At 41.2% G+C, this 23,465-nt stretch overlaps 2 long non-coding RNA genes across 2 annotated transcripts in view; both read right to left on the bottom strand.

The window, feature by feature from the left end:
* LOC111552755 overlaps window positions 1-10,915 on the bottom strand; it is a 42,845-nt gene extending 31,930 nt beyond the window's left edge. Inside the window, exons 1-2 of the long non-coding RNA XR_002734722.2 lie at window positions 10,808-10,915; window positions 9,532-9,659 (exon numbers count right to left, since the gene is read on the bottom strand). This is a non-coding gene — a long non-coding RNA (uncharacterized LOC111552755). The remainder of the gene's footprint in view (window positions 1-9,531; window positions 9,660-10,807) is intronic.
* LOC111552756 overlaps window positions 1-23,465 on the bottom strand; it is a 246,961-nt gene that overhangs the window by 78,047 nt on the left and 145,449 nt on the right. The window lies entirely within an intron of this gene.

The raw sequence follows: 23,465 nt of genomic DNA, 5'->3' as shown, positions 1-23,465 counted from the left end.
TAATTGGCTCAGAGTTCCACATGGCTGGGGAGGTCCCAGGAAGCTTACAATCACGGCAGGAGGGGAAGCAGGCATGTCTTACATGGCAGCAAGCAAGAGAAAGAGAGCATGTAAAGGAGGAACTGTCAAACACATAAAACCATCAAACCTTGTGAGAAGTCAGTATCACAAGAACAGCATGGGGGAAACCACCCCCATAGTCCAATTACCTCCCACCAGGTCCCTCCCTCGACACAAGGGAATTATGGGGATTACAATTCGAGATGAGATTTGGGTGGGGACACAGAGCCAAACCATATCAGCTGGTAGGGGTGAATGAATTCGTATGCCCACCCAGGTGTATTACATTGTACATTCTCAGCAAGGTCAGTAGGATGTGAGGGGTTACTTCCCCTATTTCTCTAAGTTTCACTAGAGACCCCAAGGCTCAATTTTAATAAAACAGATGTCAGAGACCCTCCTCCAACCCCATTTTATTGAGTTCCTCAGCTCAGGAGATTTAAAACACATTTTGCCAAATATAAGTTGTATAGGAAAGAAGGCGAATAATGCATTGAGGGTTCCAAAAGTTGTAGTGCCTCAATGAGCCACCACTGCACACCCACTAGAGCAACTCAAGTTAAAGTGCTGGTGACAATGTGCAGCATCTGGGACCCCTAAACACTGACGGAAGGGATATGAAACAGTACGACCACTTTGGAAAACAGTTCAGCAATTTCTTAAGATGTTAACTATATAGGCATCATACAGCCCAACTATTCCATCTCTAGGTATTCATCCAGAAGAAATGAAAGCATATGTTCACACAAAGACTCGTATGTGAATTCTGACAGCAGCTTTATATGTAATAACCTCAACCTGGAAGCAACCTAACTGTAAGTGTGGTACACCCATCACCCGTACAATGGAATACTACTCAGCAGTAGAAAGGGACAAACTTTCCAAACACAAAATAACCTGGATGAATCTCGAAATAATTATTCTAAATGAAAGAAGACAAGTCAATCCTCCCACCCCCGAAAAACAGAAAAGCAAACCAGACCGATTCTATTTACACAAAAATCTAGGAAACACAAAGTGAGGAAGCAGATCAGTGGTTGCCTGAGGACAGGGGTCAGGGAGGCATGGAGCACAGAGTGGCATGAGAAAACCTTTGGTGTGATGGATATGTCGTTATCATGATTGTAGTTTTGGTCATGCGTGTTTGTGTATGATAAATCCATCAAATTATACATCTTAAGCATGTGCAGTTGTTTTGTACATCAATTATGCTTCAATGAAGCCGTAAAAGTGCTAGTACAGATATTTTGAGAGACAGTTTATGTGCCATATATTCCCTCATAACCTCCCCTCTGAGGACAGAGGTACACCCCCCTCTTTTTCAGCCAAGTGAGAAGGGCTTGAAAGGACCCACTCAGAAAGTCTGATATACGTCCTCTGGAATTTGAGAGATGAAGAGGATGGCACCAAATCTACACCCAAAAAAATTCTGAATGCTCCATCAGCCTAAGGGGGGCAGAAGAAAGAGAGAAGAGGCCCTGCATAGGAGATGGATGTGTCTCCACCAAAGGTGGGTAAATGAGTATTTCTTGTGGTCTGGATAAGGACTCTAGAGAAAGGAGCTAGACTAGGTCATCTTGCAGGAACTATACAGATAAATACTGTAGCGCGACATAACCCAATAGGCTCTGTATGCTATCTGCCCCTAACAATTTTGAGGCCTTGAGGCCCACAGTATATAACTCTAAACATTAAAAATCGGGCCTGGCACAGTGAGTGGCTCATGCCTGTAATCCCAGCACTTTGGGAGGCCAAGGCAGGAAGATTGCCTGAGCCCAGGAGTTCAAGACCAGCCTGGGCAATATGGTGAGATCCCATCTCTATATAAAAAATAATAATAATAATAACATTTATACATCAAGCTAATTAACCTAAGTAAAATGGGTTCCATCCCCTTATCTTGACAGATATGCCTTCATCTGTATCTTGAAGTCTAGGTTTGCATTTAGACTCTTCAGTCATCATTGTATCCTATACTAGAAAGTGATGTGCAGAGAGCCCAAGCTCTTCATTTTTTATCTCTAGGCCGTGATGAAGAACCACGTAGCTCTTCTCCTCTTCTCCCCCAACTGACTCCATCCCTCATTATGACAGCCTTGTAGGCACACTTGTAGCTACCCCCACTGCATGTCTAAGCTCCATTCCATGCCCACAAACAGCCACCCACTGGATCGGGGAATGGACACCAGAAGCAGTCTGCCTTCGGGAGGAGGGACACAGGGAGAAGCTTGCTCAAGCCTTAGAAGCAGGTTCAGGGACACTGGGCAGGAGATTGGGTTCCAGGAGCATGGTCTGAAAGTGAGGAGAGTGTTAGACCATGTGCCATGTGCCCCCGGCTCCACCAACTCCTTGCCCCAGTTCCTGGCTCTGCTCAGGAGTGGACGGTGCGGCCTGGACTCCTGAAAGCCTTGGGTTGATGGGGTGCTGTCAGTGTCCAGTGGGAGACAGCACTTCAGGGAATTGCAGTCAGAGACCTGATGGGAAAAGTACCTGAGGAAACCACAGACTTGTCCTACAAGCAAAAGAATCAGAACATTCACATTGGCCACACTCAGAAAATACAAACCCTAGGGACAAAGGGCATGGTGCACTTTTTCCTGTTACACTCTTTACTCCTTGGGCTCAGTCCTTTCAAGGAGGAGGAGGGGGAAGAGGAAGACAAAAAGAACTGCATGCCCTCCCTGCCCTTGTACGTGTTTCAGCTCGAGATGGGGAAACATTTTAATTTGGATGAAAGTTTAGAGTTTTGTTATTAGGCTGAGCTGGACATTTTATTACCTGAAAGGAATTGCAAAAGCTCTGGATCCTGCAGAAGATTTGACTAGAGGGGATAACTGTCAACAGAGCGGTTTTGCAAGAGAGTGATGAAGAAGAATAAAGCTTCTTCCTACTTCATCTGTACTGAGTTCAGACTATTCTATGTATTTACATTTATCTGGGAGGGGGAGATACCTGATGATGATCAGGTCCCTGCATCCAACTGTCCCTCTCCGTTTTGCCTGAAGTAGAGTTGGGGTTTGATCTCTTTTATTCAAAAGGATTATGTGAAACCCAATCTGTCTGGCTGAAGCAGGCTATAAATCTGCGGGTCTCGTACCCACTTCTAGCCACTCTTAAGAGAGTACTTTATGAATTTTCAAATAGACTCTGACTACAGAGAAGAAAATAAATGATTTTGTAGAGAAAGATTTTTTTTTTCCTTTTTGTAAAGGCAAAATAGAAAGCTATGCCCTTCTGATAAAAAAGACTTTCAGGGAAGGCTCAAATTTAGGAAAGACAGAATCTTGACAGTCATAGAGAAGAGTTGACCATCCTGAGAAGCAAGAAGGCTGTCAGGGCTATCAATTAGACTACCTTGTTGATGGGGGAACACTGGAAATTGAGGTTAAATGACTACACGGAACTAGAGATCAGATTGTCCTAAAGTCACAAAGCCATCGCCATAGCATGATAAGCGAATGATTCAAAGAAAATGATTCAGGATGAATCTGAAAGATACATTGTATTATAATCTGAGGTTAAGAACATACTAGACTATAACCAACAATAAAGGGCACAGGATTATAGGCTACATGTGTCTTTCCTTAAAAATTGTTTTCCAAGTGAAACAAAATCAGCCTCTTCTTTCTCAGTGATTTGACAGGGGAGTTAAACCAAATCTGGAGAACCATGCTGGCATATACTGATTACAAAACTTCTAGAAACGCAGGACTCAAATAAATGGTGACAAGAAAAGCCACTGTGAGAACAAGTTTCATTAAAAACCTAAAATATTAATTGAATTTCATTCAGTAAAGTGGAGAGCTCTCAACATGAATGAATCAATAGAGAACCCAGTCTTCCCTTTCTCTTTCAGAGCAGAATTCGCTCCTTAGACTGGACTGGCTTTGTTGTCCTAAAATACAGCTCTGGCCAAAAGACTGGATGGAAGCTGCTGAGCAGATGGTGCCTCAGCCTGCTCTGAAGTTCTGAGGTGGACTGACTCCTTGGGGAGCCATGGATGGAAGGGAGATGAGAAAAGACATCAGAGAAGCCAAAATCCTTTGCAGGATCACATGGTGGCCCTCCAGGAAAATCCTTTATTAGACAGGATCACGAGACACTAAGGTGGAAGGAATTCCCTCCTGCATCTCTGTTCTCAACAAGCAGTTACTGAGCAAAGCACTATTCTTGGTGCTCAGGCACTGCTCCAATCTTTGAACGCTAAGCAGATGTCATTGTGACTGATGAAGTGTGTAGCTGAATCACAGTGAGCAGAGGAAGGCAGACAGTGAAGGCTAAGATGAAGACAGAAAAATGGCTTTTCTCTGTCTGCTAAGAAACTTAAAAATTAAAGTTGGAGTGTTGGTGTGCATGAATAGTGTTTGCTTTGCAATCAGCATTGATTAGAGAAGGACCTTCTTTGCATTTTGAGGCAATTTTTTTTTGTTGGCCTTTCATTTTTGGGTAGCTTACTTACTGCAACACAGGGTAATGCACTAGATAAACTTTTGAAGTTACTCCAGATTTAAAATTCTGTGTGCTTATGTTTTCTATTTTGCCTTATTTTTAGAATGTTTCTAATCTGACATATGCCTGTTTAACTGCATTAAGCAACTTGAGGACCAAACAATAAATGAATCACAGCCTCTGATTTTAAAAGGAGTCATAGATGGAGGTAAAACAAGTGCCCAAATGATATCCTATTTTTAAATTGCTTTCAAAAAAAAGTAAAAATGAAGCACAACAGAAAACTACTCCAGACAGGTAATCACAAAAGTTGTGGTAGAATGATTGCAAACATTTTTCCAAGTTTTTATTCATTTCTCCCCACCCTTTGTGATGTAACTTTGCAGTTTCTCCCATAGAACAGTTTCTCCCTAAGCCTTGAGTTGGCCTTGTGACTTGCTTTGGGCCACAGAATGCAGCAGAAGCGATGGTGTGCCACCTGTCAGCCTGAGCCTCGAGGAAATGGCAAGGCCATTCCTTCTTTCCAAACCTGTCTCCACCATGAGACCGTCCTAAGTTAACCCGCTACAGGATGAGAGGTCATGTGAAAAAAGCATAGTTGTCCCAGCTAAGGCCATCCTAGGCCACCTCACAGCCAACCAACCCCTTACATGTGAGAGAGCCAAGCCAAGATCAAGAGACCTTCCTGCCATCACACAGCTGTCTTCAGATCCATGGGTGAAACCAACTGAGACCGTAAGAACCATGCAGTTACCTTGTAGGCAAAAAATAAATAAATAAATGTTCATTGCTGTATGTTACTAAAACGTGGTCATTTGTTATGCAGCTTTATTGAGACAATTGATAACCGATACCCAAGGCTTGATGAGACAAGCGTCTTTCAGCAAAGCCATGAAGAATGAGGAGGATTGTATCAGGGAGTTTAAATAGAGGTCCAGGCCAAAGGAATAACATCAATAATACCATGGAGTGAGAAAGCTGAAGGTATTTTCACAGAATGGCAACAACCCAGTTTAATGAAAAGAGTTCAGTATTTCAAAATGACTCCTATTATGGTATCAAGTAGAAGAACTGATCCAAAGAGTGGTCATTCTCCAGATAAGCTGCTCTGTTGAAAGAGGATTGGTTCTGACACTGGGCCCCCTAAGTGCCGGGGCTATGGAGATACAGATGGCACTCCTCACTGGGCTGGGCCAACAAGGTGCAAGAAATGGAGAGTCAAATCTTGTAATTGCTCCTGTTTTAACACATGTATCTGAGCAGGGCAAGAAAGGAAATAGTTTCTTGAAATGAAAGTAACATGATTGGATGGTGGAACAGAAAACTGGGAAGAGTGAATACAGGTGTTTTAGCTGAGACCAATTTTTTATTTCACTGAAATTTAGAAGCACTGAAATCAGATTTTTGTATCGGCTTGTTGTTCTGCCAAGAAATTAAATCTAGGAACTTGCAGGTGTTACTGAGGTGCTATCAAGTTGGACTGCCTCAAAAATCTTTGGGGAAGTAGGTGGCATATGAATAATCGATACATATCTAATCCCTTTTTAGAGAAACTGGAAGGAAAACAAAAACACAGTGTTGACTTCCTCATATTGATTGTTTGCTTTTACTTTACCTTCCCCCCTCCCATTTCCTGTTATTGCCAGGATGCTAGGTGACCTTTCTGTGTTTAATTACTCAAAAGAAACACACAAGAAATGAATGCCAGGGGAAAAGAGCATTCTCTATCCCTGAATGTCTTGTCAGAATAACCACCCCCATGCTCTTTCTTCTCTGTGTAGGATAAGCGATGCTTGTTTGAAATAAACAGAAAATAAAATGGAGAAAGCATATGGCTGTAAGGCCGGAGAAAGTGGAGTACAGTGGGGGACAGCTAAGCACAAACATGTTTCTCCAAGTAAAAGGCTCCGTTTCATTCTGTGGAATACAGTGGTTTCTAAATGGCACATTCCTGGGAATTCTTAAAACAGAATTCTCTTAAAACAGAACTCAGACACTTCCATCGGGGACTGTGAATAATTAGATCCGGTTATCTTGCCCAACTGTATGGCTATTCCCAACCTGGCTATTGCATAGACAGAACCTCTGATATAAACAATGCTGAAGAGAAAAAGAAAGATGCTTCATAGGTATTGCTACTCAGTCAAGTGTCACACACCACTCTCTCCAACAAGCACAGAGGAAGTAACATTAATGTCTTCCCTCATTATTTTATTTGTACCCAATGCCTTTGGTGCCTAATAAAAGCTACTTTACTGCCCTGGATTGTTTTCTGATTTAGTGACTATTTTATTTCACTCTTATGAGGCTTGATAAGAGGTGCAGGGAGTGACGCAGGAGAACTTCAATTTGAATTATAAGATTTCTCATTTGCAGTTTGGGAACCGAGACAGAACAACTCAACTCAATTTCACAGCCCTCGAACCACAGTCCGCACTGACAGGGAAGCAGTTCAGAGGCCTTGAGGGGGTGCATGCCAGGGGTCACCATCCAAATCTATAGAGAAACAACTTGGAAACTAAAACCTTTTACTGAGAGTTAAGAGAACAAAGCAGTGTGGGAGGGGATGAAGTGGCAAAGAAAGGAATTATGTCTGTGTTAAGGACTCTAATACTTGAGATATTCATCCCTATTATGCCATCTTTCTAAGAGCAGAGGGTATGAAAGGGCACACTTCAGTGTGCATGCTTAATTAGCCACCTCAGTGCTATAAGTTGAATGCTTGCATCTCCCCAAAATTCATATGCTGAAATCCTAAGCCCAAGGTGACAGTAGTAGGAGGCGGGGTCTTTGCAAAGGTGATTAGAGCAAGAAGGCAGGGCCCTCATGATTGGGGTTAGTGCTCTCATAAAAGGGATCCCAGAGAGCTCCCTCACCCCTTCCACCATGTTTGAGCAAGGACTGCGCAAGGAGACTGCCATCTAGGAACTAAGAAGCAGGCCCTCCCTAGACACCAAATCTGCCTTGATCTTGGTCTTAGTCCATTCAGGCTGCTATAATAGAATATCATAGACTATTTATAAGCTCCCCAGTCTATGATATTCTATTATAGCAGCCTGAATGGACTAAGACTACTCAGTGACTAGCCCAGATTTATGAACTTCACCAAATGGACACCCGTCACAGCGTGGCTCCCCAGGCCACATTCTGTTAAACTCAGACCTAAACACCTAGTTGAACTACTTCACATTACTTTCCCTCTGCCTTAACAGATTATCAGTTGAGCTAAAGGAAATGAACCTCGTCATCTTTCCTGCACTGGACATTTTCTCTGGGGGTACCAGCCACGGGAGGAATGATGACCATAGAGTTTCTTGATTAAACTCATGATCTCAGCTCTTCTGGTCACAAGACCTAAAAGTCGCATCTTTAAGTGCTAGCCTGAGAACGACGCACATGTCAAGATTGCTCAGGAAATGTGACTTTCTTATCTTGCTCACAAAAAAGGCATTGTTGTTAAAGCCGGTCAACAAAATTGATTTCAAGGGCTGAGATAGTGATTTTTCACCTGTGCCAAGAGAGCAAGTACTTTTTTCCCTGTCTTTTTCTTGACAGACAATCATTTGACTTTGGCTATAGAAGTCAGTGTCCCAGTAACCTCCTTTGGACATGTTAGAAATGGTGTTGAGAATAGACTTCATAGTTTCTACCTTCTGCTTATCACCTCCCCAACAAACGCCCCCTTGTCTCCAATTTCTACGTACAAGAGTATCGGTTTTCATGTCTCAGCTTGAGATCCTTGATTTAAATCTCTGATTTATTTTTACTCCTGTCCCCAGTGCCAATGTGGGAGAGTTCAGACATGTTTTCATATTCACTGAGATGTCAGAGAAATTAAAGAAGAGACAGATTTTTCATATCAGTTAAAGACTAATTACAACTGTGCTTTCCAGCAAACCAGTGATTGTAGGCTAATTTTCGGTTATGAAACAGAAACTGAGGTTAATGAGGCTAATTGTGTTTACCAGCATTTTTGAATAAAAGAAAAGAAGCCAACTCAATTTTGAAGAGACTTCTTCGTCAGGAACAAATTGGGGAAAATTGCTACAGTTGTATCAGCATTTCCTAAAACTGCTAAGTGCCATGCTTGGGAAACTAACATCCTTGAACACAAGCTAGCAGTCCAGAAAATCAAGTCCTTAGACAGTGAGGCTTTCCTGATCCAAAAGGTATTGCTGCATGACTGTGATAGCTGAAATCTTGAAAGCAGTGCCACACAGAGACATTCAAGTGGTTAGCCCTCAATTCTGTCTTCTTGGGTAAGGGGGAGAGGCAGGAGGAATAAGCATATGTTGATGTCTGATAAACCAATATTTTGGCTGTGCTGACTTCTAAAGCTTGAAGGAGGTGACAAGGAACCGAACCACCTGAGAAGAATGTTGCTTCCAGCAGGAAAGTAATGGGTAACCCTGACACCCCAAATGTGAAGTTACTGCCTCGTGTATTGGGTTGCTCACAAATGGTAATCCCTACTTCCCAGCAATTTCAACCAGCAAGAAGATTGGCTGTAAAAACTCCTGGGGAAAATCATCAATCAAGAAGCCAGAGTTTCCTAAGGCCATGAACTGCCACCGAGTTCATGGGGAAAAACAGAAATGAAAGGCCAACATTTCCCATGTGGGCCCTATCGGCTTCGTGTGAAGGCTCCTCCCCTTTGATTATGCTAGGCCATATGGCAGAGTTAGCTGTGCTCTAGGAGAGGTTGGTATGTGGCCACCAACATCAGATTACTTTAGTTCTAAATTTAGGTTCCAAGATCTCAATGTTTCTAATGAGGCCTCTGTAGAGGATCCTTTGGAGGCATTAGGCAGACTCTAGTGGTACAGTAGCTTTAAGAAGGACAGCAGTATTTTGAAATGCATCACTATTTGGGTTGCTCACAAATGGTAATCCCTACTTCCCAGCAATTCCAACAAGCAAGAAGATTGGCTATAAAAACTCCTGGGGAAAGTCATCAATCAAGAAGCCAAAGTTTCCTGACCTCAGTCATTACCAAGACTATTATAATTCTGTACAACACACCTTGTTTTAAAGGATATCTGGGGTCCTTCAACTTCAGATTGTTTGAAGTAATCACAAACTATTGATATTTGTAATGATGGTAATGTGTCCATGATCCAGCTAAGACTAATGAAGCACAGGACGTATGCCTGAAGAATACAAGAGAAAAAGATGACAGGGCTTGCACTAAAGGAGTTTACTCTCTTCCAGGGAGACCAATCCCACCACAGTTGACAAAATTGGGCATGAAATAAATTGTATGTTTTAAAGGACGGTCACATTAGGTGAAATTACATGCCGTAGTACAAGATACAACATGTGGTAAACACAGTCAGAAATCAACGATAATTCACATTCACCAAGGCTCTGTTCAAACGCAATTTCTTTTGTGGTCTCATCCCTCTAGTCACTGTTAGTCACCTTTTCCCTTGTCTATCTAACTAGTTTTTTCTTTAAACCACAAGCTCTTTGAGCATAAATATCCTACCTTGCCCTTATATTCTTCATAGCACATAATAATGACATAAAATATACATTCAATAAATATTTACTAAAATGCAAATGAAAAAAGGGAAGATATTTGTGTTTTCTAGAGGTTACTGGGGAAAGTGTTATGGAGAATATAAAAAGTAAGTCAGAGCCACAAGAGCTGGAGGGAGATAAATTTAGGTAAGAAAAAAGAAGTTGACTGAGCAAATACAGAGAAAGTAACAAACTTGTTTGAGTGGTAGGGGTGGAGTGGGGATCAATAATGAGAAATCTGATGATAGATGAAGAGTTGTCATAGATGAATGCAGAAAGCAGAGACAGAGTTTAGAGAAAATAGTTAAAGTATAAGAAGCTTAGGTTTGCCAAAATTCAATTCATTGATCCTTTATATCCTTTTATGAAATGCATGAAGGTGTTTCTGGGATGGGCTTATGTGAGCTCAGAAAAATGTTTATGACTGTGAGCTTGCAAGGCTGGATGTCTGCTGCACTGGTCCTTTAGAGGCTGGAATAGTAACCTGCTTAGGTCAACAATGGAGGTTCAGAAGTAACCCTATGTACAGGGAGTGCTTATCGAAAGTCAGGCCAAGAAACTATTGTGGGGATCCAGGCTGTGTTTGAATGCGCAAAATATCCTGGCCAACTCTGATTAGTCTAACCTGCCTGGCAAACTAACGTGGTCTTGGCTCTTAGGATCTAAGTACTGGCTCTCCAGAATCAACAAGGTTAATTAGTCATTTTCCCCTGTGGTAACTTTTTGGATATCACAACCTGTGCAAGGCACATATTTTCACATTAGATTTTCCTACTCACTCATAGGATCTGCAGGCTTAGTCCAGAAGAAAACAAGCCTATGGCCACTCTGGTGTGCAAAGACTGCAAAATCATCTAGGGATGGTGGGCTGGCTACTTTGTCTGTGGTCACAGGCCTGAGTGTGAACATCCCTATTCATACCAAGAGCCATTTGGTCACAATAGGGCTTTGAGGTCACTTGAATTCTGACATTCTACCCAGCAATCTCCAGAGTTCTCCACAGCAGATCCAGGCCATGGGTAGTTCACAGTGGGCACAGAGCCTCAACTCATTAACATTTTATGTGTATGAGATAACTGCATCTTGTTTCTGAATAGAAAACTAGTACAGAGTGGCACCCAAATTTCCCCCGGCATTCTATGCATCATTGTTTGCAAAATTACAACAAAATCATGCATTCCTGCTATTTTATAACAGAAGAAGGAGGACAAGGAGGAGGAAGATAATTGAGGAGAAGAAGAAGGAGTAGGGGAAGAAGAAGAGGAGGAAAGAGAAAGAGGAAGAGGAGGAGGAGAAGGAGGAAGAGGAGGAGGAGGAGAAGGAGGAAGAGGAGGAGGAGGAGGTCGTCATTATTGTGGCCACTGCCACCAAAATATAGCCTGATTGTTTCTCATATTTTCTAATCCAACATTGCAGAAGACTTTCTAATCTCCGTCTTTATACTTAGAATTTAAAAGTATCCTGAAGGTCAAGAAAGAAGTAGGCAAATTCCCAGGACAGACCCAGCCCTTATGCTCCTCACAACCTGCCCACCCTTGACTTTTGCAACCTTGAGTTCAACTCCAGTCACTTCATACCACCTGTTGCTCCCACACATTCTCTGTGCTTTCCTTCTTTGTTGCCTCTCCTAGGCTGTAGCCCCTCACCCTCTGCCAAGTTCTAGAAGTGCACAGCATTCCTGAAGGCCTGGCTCAAATACCATCTCTTCTGGGAGGCAGGCCGAGCTCGTCACTCCCTCTTCAGCACGCCCACCCCTGACACTGAGCACACTTGTCCACTACCTAATTTGTCATGTTGTCATGAAGTTAGTGTTTTGATGAATGTATCCCTTGCTTCTTTGTGAGCTAAGTAAGGACATAGTATGGGGTTTACTCTCCTCATAAGCTGGCATAAAGTAGGTGTGCAGAAATAACATTTACTGGATGAATCAATGCTTGCATGCATGAGCGAGTGTATTAAACAATAAAGTTAAAGAAAGAAAGAGCCCTCCATTTTCATCTGAGAGAAATCCTTTCTAAATAAGACAAGGATAGATTCTTCCATGGCTTTAAACTACTCTTTGGGCACAGAGCTAAAGGCTTTGAACTTAGTCTTAGAGGACTCTGGTAACTGATATGATACAAAGAACTTAGGAAGATGTAAAAAGAACAAAGGCATTCTGTTACCTCACCTGAGAACAGAGAGAGCAAATTTTCTGACTTAACAGAGTAGGCTCCTATTGCTGCATATTTGTGTATATGTGAGTGTGTGTGCACACAGGAAGACACACCTATGTGTGGGGGAGCAGTATGTGCATATGGGACAGGAGTCAGGGCATAAGGATTGAGGAACACGTGGAGAATATATCTGAGTTGATAGAGTTAATAACAGACTCTCCACAATTACAGGAAGCACTTGCACACTGAAAATAATATAGAAAATTTGGCCCCATGTGGTGGATCACACCTGTAATCCCAGCACTTTGGGAGGCCAAGGTGGGCAGATCACAAGGTCAGGAGATCAAGACCATCCTGGCTAACATGGTGAAACGCCGTCTCTACTAAACAATACAAAAAATTAGCCGGGTGTGGTGGCACACACCTGTAGTCCCAGCTACTCGGAGGCTGAGGCAGGAGAATGGCGTGAACCCAGGAGATGAAGCTTCCAATGAGCTGAGATTGCGCCACTGTACTCCAGCCTGGGCAACAGAGCGAGACTCTGTGTCAAAAAAAAAAAAAAAAAGGAAAAAAGAAAATTTGCAGATTTCTAGAAACAACTTTAACCCTTAGTCCTTTAAAAAAGCAAATAAAAATACGGACTGCTTATGATTGCAAAATTCACTCTTCTCCATATTATCAACTTCTTTGTATTCTTCTATTTTCAAAAAAAAAAAAAGTTAATATTTTGTCTCCTGGGTTAAAAGCAGTAGAATTACTATTTGTCTAGCTGGACTGAGTTCTGTCTTCTTAGAATCAGGAAGGCAAGAGCTTAGCATCGAACAGGCTTAGACCTCACAAACCCATACCTGGCAACAAACATAAAGTAAAATGTACAGATTTAATAATATGAGACGTTGCTATAGTAAGTCAGTATTTACCAGGTTGACTGCATTATGCAGTATAGAAAATTGATCTATTTGTAAATATTATGTAATTTCATATACAATTGTGTAATTATGATTTCATTTTAAAAACAAGCTGCTTAGCTGGGTGTGGTGACGAGGGCCTGTAGTCCTAACTACTCAGAAGGCTGAGGTGGGAGGATTGCTTGAGCCGAGGAGTTTGAGGCTGCAGTGAGCTATGTTTGTGCCACTGCACTACAGCCTGGGCAACAGAGCGAGACGTTGTCTCTAAAAATAATAATAGTAACAATAAAATAAAAATTAAAATAAGCTGCCATCTCTAACATACGTATACAGATTGTAAATTAGTCTAACATGCTATGGAGGGAATAAACTCATGTAGGCCTAGTTCATACTAACAAAACTACAGTCTGGAAACAAGCGGTTAAAGGGATATCCCTTGCCTCAAATGTTTTCACTATTTTTTCTCTAAAATTATTGGAGTAGTTGCCTAAGTTCTCCAATTCTCTATGTATGTGTAGCTCTAGATGAAAACTTGTTTGCTCTGAAAACAAAATACTTTCTAAAGCATTTGCTAATGCTTTCTAAATGAAGGTCAAGAAAAGAAAGAAAAATAGTATGTTTTGTTGGAGGAATGTTTCAAGTTTAATTCAATTATAGAACCTCATGATTCAAAGGGACTTCAGGGATTGTCTGATAGAAGTCTTCATTGAATTATCGAATCCTGGCCCAAGTGCACATCAGCTGCTACTTGGCCCTTCTAATGGCAAGAAGTGCAAGAGAGAGCATCTCATTTGTTTCCTGAAAGTTATGATTGTTTAAAGTTCTAAGTACAATCAGCCTCCTGAACATTCCATTGTAGTTCTTTGATCTGGAGCCGCACAAAAGCTTCTTCTTTTACATGTGAGCTTTACCCACTACCCTCAGCCTGGAGGAGGATTAAAGTTGCAAGGAATCATGATAATATCCCACTAGGAGAAAATCAGGGCAAGCTCACGGTCAGTGCCAATAAACCTTTTAGGAGTTATGGACCAAATGTCCAAATTCCTATGTTGAAGCCCTAATCCTGAATGTTAAGGTGGCTGGAAGTAATTAGCTTTAGATGAGGTCACAAGGATGGGGCCCCCATGATGGGAGTAATGTCCTTATAACAAGAGGAAGGTACCAGAGTTCTCTCTCTCTTTCTGCCATGCCAAGTCACAACTAGACGTGGCAGTCTGCATGCCAGGAAGCGGGTCCCTACCAAGAATTCAGCCGTACTGGTACCCTCATCTTGTGCTACCCAGCCTCCGTAACTGTGAGAAGAATTGTCTGTTGCTTAAGCCACCCAGTCTATGGTATTTTGTCATAGCAACCAAGTAGACTAATGTAAGAAAGAACCTATAAGCCTGCTCTGTCCAATATGGTAGTCGTCAGTCTGCCAATTGTGATTATTGAGTGCTTGACATATGGCTGATCTAAATTGAGATGGGCTGTGGGTGTAAAGTACAGAGCAGATCTCAAAGACTTATATGAAAAAAGAATGTAAACTATCTGGTTAATTTTCTATATTGATTACATGTTAAAATAGTAATCATTTGTAATACTGAATAAATTAAAATAATGTATTAAAATCAATTTCATTAGTTTTTTATTGTATAATGTGGCTGTTAGAAAATATAAAGTCATATACGTGACTCATACTACAGTTGTATAGAAGAACACAGCTCTAAAGGCAAGCAGCTGTTCACAGATGTGACAAATGCAAGTCTAGCCTGGCCTCTTCTTTATCCTTTCTTACTTCTCCCTTTCCTCAATCCCATTGGCCCATGTCCCTTCTTTTCTGCGTGTTTGCAGCAGGGTTCACCCTTGTCCTCACTAATGTCAAATCAAACCTCAAATTTTTATGTGGCTTCTCAGTTGAGTACTCAAAACTCAGGACCACATATTTGAGAGCTCTAACGATACAGTAATTGTCCCTCAATAGGCTAAGCTCCATTCACTCAAACACTCAACAATTTTTTCTGCAGTTACCACATGCTAGGTATCTATCGGGAATAGAAAAATAAATGAGATAAAGTCCCCTCTTGTATGGAACACATCCTTGACTGGGAAGATAGATGTTAGACAAATATACATACATGCACATACAATAACCTGTCAGTTCAAAGTGTGATAAATTCTGTGGTGGAAGTAGTATGACCAGAGGATCTTGTATACTTTGGAAATCACAGGGAATGTTTTTAAGGAAGTGGTAATGAAAGGAAGATTTGAAAGGCAGGAAGGAACTATCTGGGTGAAGACCGAGAGAAAGAACTGTTTAGGTGTGTGGTGACCTCAAAGTAAAAAAGAGCTTGGCCACATTCAACTAAATGGAAGGAGGCTGATATAAGCAAAGGGCTTGGGGTCAGGAGGAGGATGGGCCAAGATGAGATTGGAGTTGGAGGCAAGGCCTGCATCAAAAACTGCTGCAAACCATGTCAAGAAATTTGTACTTTAAGTATACTGACTGCCAACTGAAAGATTTTAAGCTCAACAGTGACACGATGACAACTGTGTTTTGTTTTGTTTTGTTTCCAAAAATGATTACTCTAAAATCATGTGCAGAATAGACTACAAGGGCCCAAGAAAGAAAGCAAGAAACTAGTGAGGCTATTTTTGGTGTTTGGGAAAGAGATGTAGGTGGCTTAGTCTCGAGGGAATATAGACCTAGATAGTGGATGGACTCAAAATAAAATCTATAGAACTTGGAAGAGATTGTATAGAGTGAGTGATGAAAAAATAGAGACCAAGGAATGCTCCAAGTTCCTGGCATCAGCATTTGGAAAGATGAAGATGTCTTCACGAGCAGAAGACAGATGAAAGAACAGTGAAGACAAAGATCAAGAGTTCAGTTTAGACAGTCCAAGAACTCTGTTCTTGGCAAGTCATGTACACTATAATTAAAAAGGGCCAGATGGGGTGGAGGTCAAGGGTATGGTGAGAAGCAGTAATAGTGATGACCTTTCTCACAAACAAGAATGAGCAAATGTTTTGATCTATCCTGCATTAACAACAGAAACTAAGAGGCATCCTTCGTCAAAGGTTTCAGAAGAAATCTTGAAAAACACAAAGGACAGTCTTTTGATGACTAAAATTATGACCAGGAGTGTATGAAATTAACCTGACTGTTTTTGGTTATGGCTGCCTAACTCATGGCCAAGGAAATGTGTGCTCACCTGAATGCAACAAGATTAAAGCTGGAGGCACTGGAACTATCCGTCAAGCTTAGCATTTGTCTTCAGAGATTCTTCTCAAATATTTACAAAAATTGTTAAGAATCCTGAACCTAAGGCATGCACAGTGGCTCACTCCTGTAACCCCAGCACTTTGGGAAGCCGAAGCAGGCAGATTGCTTGAAGCCAGGAGTTTGAGACCAGCCTGGCCAACACGAAGAAATCCCATCTCTACTAAAAATACAAAAATTAGCCAGGCATGGTGGCACACGCCTGTAATCCCAACTACTCAGGAGACTGAGGCACAACAATCACTTGAACGCAGGAGGCAGAGGTTGCAGTGAGTTGGGGTTGCACCACTACACTCCAGCCTGGGCAACAGAGCAAGACTCTGTCTCAAATAATAGTAATAATAATAATAATTTTTAAAAAGAATTCTGAACCTAACATTGGAGAAAAGAGGACACGTTAGGTGAAGGAGTAATAGAAAGCATTTTACTTATAAACATGCATCTCTTGGGAAGCTTATAGAAACTGGATTCTTTTGTGCTTTCTAATTGGCAAGAGGAGTAAATTCCTTACCAGGTAAACCTAGAGTTCTCCCTAAGTCTCTCACCCTGCTGAATATAAAGGCAACCCCAGAAAAGAGGACAAGTCTACTAACTTCCAAGGAAATAAAATATGCCTATACTGCTGTATCTTTCTTACAGCCACAAGAAATGATCCATGGAAATGAGGAAGTAACCCAAAAACCTGGTCTGTTGGAAGTCGAGTTTTTGATGGTTAAAAATGCAGGTACCACCCTGTCTGCGTAAAGAGGTCCCCTTCTTGGGCCTGTGACATTGCCTGCCAAATCTGAAGTTCCCACTCTGAAGGAACTGTGAAATACTGACTCCAGATCCAGATTTTCTTGTCTTCTGGAAACACAGTGCTGCTCCACTCCCATATTTTAGCAGACTTCTTCTCCTCCCTGCACATTCAACTCCCATATTCTAACCATGGATACTATTCCAAAATCTTACTATACTTATGCCCTTGTTTCCTGTATTATGTTAAAACCTCTAGTTAACTATGCTGTCCATATTCTGCACATTCACATCTCTTAAATACATACATAATTTTTATATTAGAGATTCCAAATTGCCTACAAAACAATTACAAAACATGTCAAACACACAGTAAGGACTGGTCAAGTATGAAATAGTATAGAGTAAAAGTGTTTCAAGGCAAACAAACTGACCTAAATTCACAGCCAATTGTTCTGCATTGTTAGGACTTCACTAATGATTGTATTTGTTCCATCTTGTCAAGGTTGATCTACCTTTATGCAATCCATTGATCTACAGACAAGAATTAATTATGGAACTCAACAACTTCTCTCAAAGTAAGGAGCTTAGCTTGAAAGTACAGTTTTCTGTTACAGATCTTTGCTGATATCTTCTAAAACTGAAATTCAGGCAGTATCAATATGAAAATAGAAAACAAATCACAACAAAAAACCAACTCCATGCAAATGTAGGCTTAAATGTAGGATGAATATATTTGTATACTACTTTTTCCTGTACCTTTTCTCCTTCTACCCTCTACATGCCTCCCTGTCACCCATCCATTAGCATTGTCAAAGTTGTTTACATTCCGTTCTGCAATCACAAGCAAATGTACTTCGTATAAACTGATGGTAAACATTGGAAACAAAAACCTAAACCTGTTTACATTATCATGATCATGTAAATGCTGTTCATTGCTGTACTGAACAGCATGCCAGGATTACCTCTTCTTTGTAGGTCTCACCTTGGGATCCTTGAGTCACTGGTAGGAAAAGTTTCTAGAATCAAAGCTAAAAGCATGTTTTCCCATTATACTCAATTAATTCTATAAAATCAATTTACATTTGACTTTGCTTCACGGTTGAACCATTATTCTCCTTCTTTTGTTTTCCTTGGAGTTTCTAATTTTTTTTCATTTTAGTTTGTGCTTTTGCCTTGAACATATCACCAAACATGTCCAAGCTATCTTGCAAAGACTTTGTAAATATTTTTATACTCAGAACCCAAACTCTCTTTTTATGTAGGGGAATTTTCCACAGGGTGTGTCTTTTGGAGTCAAAGCCCAAGTTCCTCTATTGAAAGCTCAAAATGCCCCAGTCTACTTTGCTGATATCCTTTGCGTTGAGGCCATGAACAAGTTACCTAGAATTTGCCTATCAAATTTTGCTACTCAAGACTTTAAATTAAGAACTAATGACTCAAAGAAGTGGGCACCATGAAGTGTTAAGTCTGGCTGGTAGGGCTGACGGCAGTGGCCAGAGTGATGAAGTTATGTAGACCCCAAGACAGTGGTATTAGGGTGCCCAGTGCCCAAGGCCAGTGGCAACCGTGAGACAAACTGCATGTTCAGCCTTCCATGGAGGTGGGAGTGGTGTCCCACGGGTCTAAAGCTGTGGCCTAATTTTGTCAACTCTCTCTGGCAGCTGCTCAACTGCCCCTTTTCCTCCACTTTTTTCAACTTGATATTTCAAACTAATCCATAATGAGATGTACATTTTCTAAATACTTACTGTCCGAAAGGCTTTCTATTCTGAACTCCCACTTGAGTGGACATAAACTGAGCTTGAATATCATTTTCCATCAAATTTGAAGTTTCTTGTTTCATTGTCTTCTAGCTTCTAACCTTGCTTTTTGAAAAAACTGATGCCAGTTGCATTCTTTTTCCTTTGTAGGGATTTCGGAAAATAATTTCTGAAAGATTTACAGGTCTTCTCTTTATCCCTGGTGTTCTGAATTCACAAGACTATGTCTAGAGAAGGTTTCTTTCTATTATTTGGAATCAGCACTTCGTAAGTCTTTTCCATTGGATGGTGCCAGTATTGCGGCTTTGAGGAAATTACATTTTCTGTTGATTATTTACTTCCCTTTGTTTTCTTAATTCTTTCTTTCTAAGAAGCTTATTAATCCAATATGCACTCCCTGGATGTTTCCTTGCCCTATGTCTCTTACCTTTTTTGCATTTCTTCCCCCATTTCTGTCTTTTTCTTCTATTTTCTCAGAAATACCATAGACTTTAATTCTTTTACTGATTTTTTGGTTACTTTTGGCAATTATATCTTAATCAGTAGAGGCTTTTTCATTTTTCTTGTTCTCTCAGTGTCTTTTTATGGCATTTGAATCTTGTTTTGTGAATATATTTTCTAATCTCTCTGAGTTTATTACTTAGGAAGGGTTTAAATGCTTCTCTTTCATTTTATGAATAATTTCTTCTCTCCATAGCCTTTGTTGTATGATTTGGGTTCTATTAGTTCTCCTCATTGGCTTTAGGCTTTTTACTTTCCATTACTATTTACACAGAAAACTGGGTACAAAAATGGTGTTCCTCTGATACCGTAAAAGTAAAACTGCACCTTACCAGAATACAATATAATTCATATTGGCAAGGCTTTCCTATTTTTTGGCAATAAGAAGCCCATGAAATTATAATTAATGTGTAATGAAGTAAGTAAGGTGCTTCTCTGGACAAGGTGTTTCCATAAAAAACTCATCACAGAGCGATGGAATGATGTCTATTGTGAAGCCAGAATACAGGCACAAAAGCCAAAATACATTCCATGTGAACCAGGCTCCAGGCCCATGATGACAATACTCACACTTTCTAGGGGTCTGAGAATCACCTTCTTTTACTGCAGACAGACCTTCCCTACTGCTTCTATCTCCAATTACAATTGACCTTTAATCTCTCCCAGTGACCTACCAGCTACCGAAGTTAAGGAAACCTTGTTTAGATTGGTGGTTTTTCATTTATTCTAGGTCACTGACTGCTTTGAGTGTCTGATAAGAACATCAGCTCTTTTCCCCCAGAAAAATGTGTATGCCCAAAATTGTTCGGATATAATTATAGAAATTTCAATTCATCCATAAACCTTGTGGCCCAGAAGTGAGAAGCTCTTTTCTATGTTATGAAAAGTCCGAATTTTAACAACTGACATACTATCCAAAAGCCAATGCAAACATCTAACCACCATATCAGAAAGTGTCCTGCTGTCAGCATTATTCTAAGAGTAAGCAAAGAAGTGCGATAATAATATTTTATCAAAAGATCTTCCAGTGACTGAAAACTAGAGCTTAAAAAGCAACTCAAATATCAAGGGCACAAGAGTTGGAAATTCCAGTCCCCTGATGAGGAAATCTAAGCTATGTGAAAAAGTGCAGGATCGCTTGAGCCCAGGAGACAGAGGTTGCAGTGAGCTGAGATCATGCCACCGCACTTCTAGCCTGGGCTACTGAGCCAGACCCTATATCAATAAATAAATCAATACTTAATTAAAATGAAATTTTAAAAAATAAGAAAAGTTAGTCCCCAGCTTGATTCTGTGCCACTGGCCCAATAAACCAGTTTTCCTGTCTGGTGACACACAGGACATCTCTGTGGAGTGGATGCGAACATAGAGCTGCATTTGGTGCACAGAAGAAACTGTGCAGGTGGGAAGTCAGTTCCACAGACTCACCATGAGTCTGACCCAGCTCACTGTTCTCTATGAACTCTTCTTCGTCTTGTCCCTGTGAAGAAAATATTCTACCTGGTCTGTCTTCTACTCTTTGGGTCTGGAGTGATGGAGTCTTGCAGTCCACAAAAATGGAGAGCTTCACAGCAGGGCATTACAATGAGGTCAAGAGTCACTATTATCCTTACAGATTACATCAAAAGATGTAATTTATCTTTTTGGAGTTTGAATCCAGAAGTGTCAAGGCAGCAAAATGAAAAGCAGGAACTTATACAGCATGTTCTTGCCCACTTGCCCTCATATCTGGAGGAATGAGTCCAGGTTACATACTATAGCCTTAACTCACATACCTTAACTTTTGTATGGAGAAGTGCATAATCCTTGAAATTGATTCGTTTAGGAGTAATGACTAGCTATAAAAGCAAATTTTGAATTGCTAATTTAAAAGTCCACAGGCTGACTGACATTAAGATGCAAATACAAATTTCCCAGCACACACCTTGTATCTGACAGCTACATGACCACTATGTTCCAAAGAAGTCTAACAGCCACAGGCCATTGCTGGATGGCAGAGGTAAGAGACCTCCATGGGCTTATTTGGCTATATTTTATTACCGAGCTCAGGACTTGCTTGTGCCAGAACCAGGAGATGTTGACCTTTTGTAATTGAGGCAATCTCCTTAAAGGTCAACCTTGACAGAAAAGACTGTAATTGTGGTTGGAATTGCCAACTCCCAGGGCTATGTAAACTCAGAGGAGCATTTGCTGTTTCCTTTCACTGCTCTTTCAGCAACTCTACTCAGGCCACGTGGGGTTTTAATATATCATCAGCTGGGGGGAAAATCAACCAAATACAACAGCTGCCACTCCTTGAGGGCAGGGATTGGGTCTTTTTCCATCATGTTATCTGTAATATTTAGCCCAGTGCCCAACAAGTTTACTAAGGATTTGTTCTCTCACTGACCAACTAAACAAATGAACAAATGTTCTCACAGTAAATAGTTATGAAATGCCAGCATTTTCCTGGAGTTTTCCCAAAGGGATGTATTCAATTTTACCATTCCTGGAAATACCGAGGGCTCTAAGCTACCTAAACCTAGAAGCAAAACAGAAAGGTAAGGTTTCTCGTGCCGGTATATGTTTCCCACAGTCTTATCTGAGTTCCCCTTCAGGAGGAAGAACCTGTCATGTGTCTTAAAACCTCAAAACTGCACCCTCATATAGGTTATGATGCTAGTTTTACAGATGAGGAAACAGAGACTCAGACTATGTAAAGAGCTTTCCAAGAACCTACGGATAAGTACACATGGATCTGGAATTGGAAGAGCAAGTCTATCAGATTCTGACATGTAAAGCTTTCTCCCCCACACAGTCCCAAGAGAGCCTTTGGAGTGGTCCTTCTTGTCCTCAAAGCCTCTCACTTCCTCAGAAGTTCCCACTACCTATAAATGAGAAAGATGACCCCGTCAGGCTCCAATTCAGACACAGCATAGCATTTATCTAATGTGAGCTTGAAGCTCTTCACTGCTAGCTCTCTGTTGAGACAAATTTCACTCAGAGTGAACATGAGTGTGACATGTGTGCAGTAGATTCTGGCCGAGGGTGTAGACCGTGAAATAAATGCCTGAACTCACGGACTGCTTCTTAGGTGTGTGACACTGTATTGAATCTTCCCTTGCTGATGCAACAGGAGAGCCCAATCCAGTGCCTCTTCTACTACCTAACGCTAAATGTGTCCAATATCCTTCAGAGGGCAAGGTTTTGTGTAATGGGGAACACTCCTGAGTCTACCTGGAGAATTGCATGAACACCCAAGATCAGAAGCCAAGACGTCAGATCAACAAAATGCCACAGGGCAGGCACTGACCTGTCTCTCATTCAGAAGGGTGTGCAGTTCCAAGTGAAAGTGGGACTCCCAGACCACCTGTGAATTCAGAAGGCAGCTGAAAAGTCCGGAGACTCGTAGCGTACTGTCTCTCCCCGAGGTGTCGATGCAGGTCACTCACTCAAGGGACATTCTCACCTCCCACTGGTGTACCTCCCCCAGCGTTCAGCAAAGTGCAACAGAAGGTCAGGCGCTCCCAGGAATATGATTCGTTATCTCTCTCCCTACCAAACGGGGATGATTTGATCTGGTTCCAGTCCAACCCAAAGGTACTTCAGTAAACAGTGTTTATTTATTTATTTTTCTGAAGATTGCCTATTTCTGTCTTTTACCTCCCTTGCATATGGCAAGGAGAAATAAGATAATATATGTGCAATGCTTTGAGCTCTTTGGGAAAGCAGCACTCTTTAAGTGCATGATATTAATAATAGCAATATTTCTGTTACCACGAAGACAAGCTGAGTCCATCTTTCACATGTCCTTTTAAGTCATTTTCCCTGCGGCTGCCTTTTCTGGTAAAATGGTTCTAAATGAGCCATACAAATCTCTAGTTTTAAAATACTCATTTGGGGAAAATGCTGGTTAGGCTCTATCTTACCCGGAAGGGGAATATTTCTATGTTTGTTTCTTGAAATGATGATGGTTCCGGTAGGTCAGGAATGAGAGGGCAGTCAGCCACCAGGAAACAGACTTGTGAAATATGCAATTGGTGTGGAAAATAGAAATCCATAGATACCCTGCCCACCATGGCCAGGATTCCAGGCCCATTTCCTGCAGAGCAATGTGAGCAAGTGACAA

Source organism: Piliocolobus tephrosceles, chromosome 6, assembly GCF_002776525.5.
Source record: "Piliocolobus tephrosceles isolate RC106 chromosome 6, ASM277652v3, whole genome shotgun sequence".
Lineage (NCBI taxonomy): Eukaryota > Metazoa > Chordata > Mammalia > Primates > Cercopithecidae > Piliocolobus > Piliocolobus tephrosceles.
The sequence above is the reverse complement of the archived record's forward strand: the minus strand, read 5'-3'. Positions and strand labels throughout refer to the sequence as shown.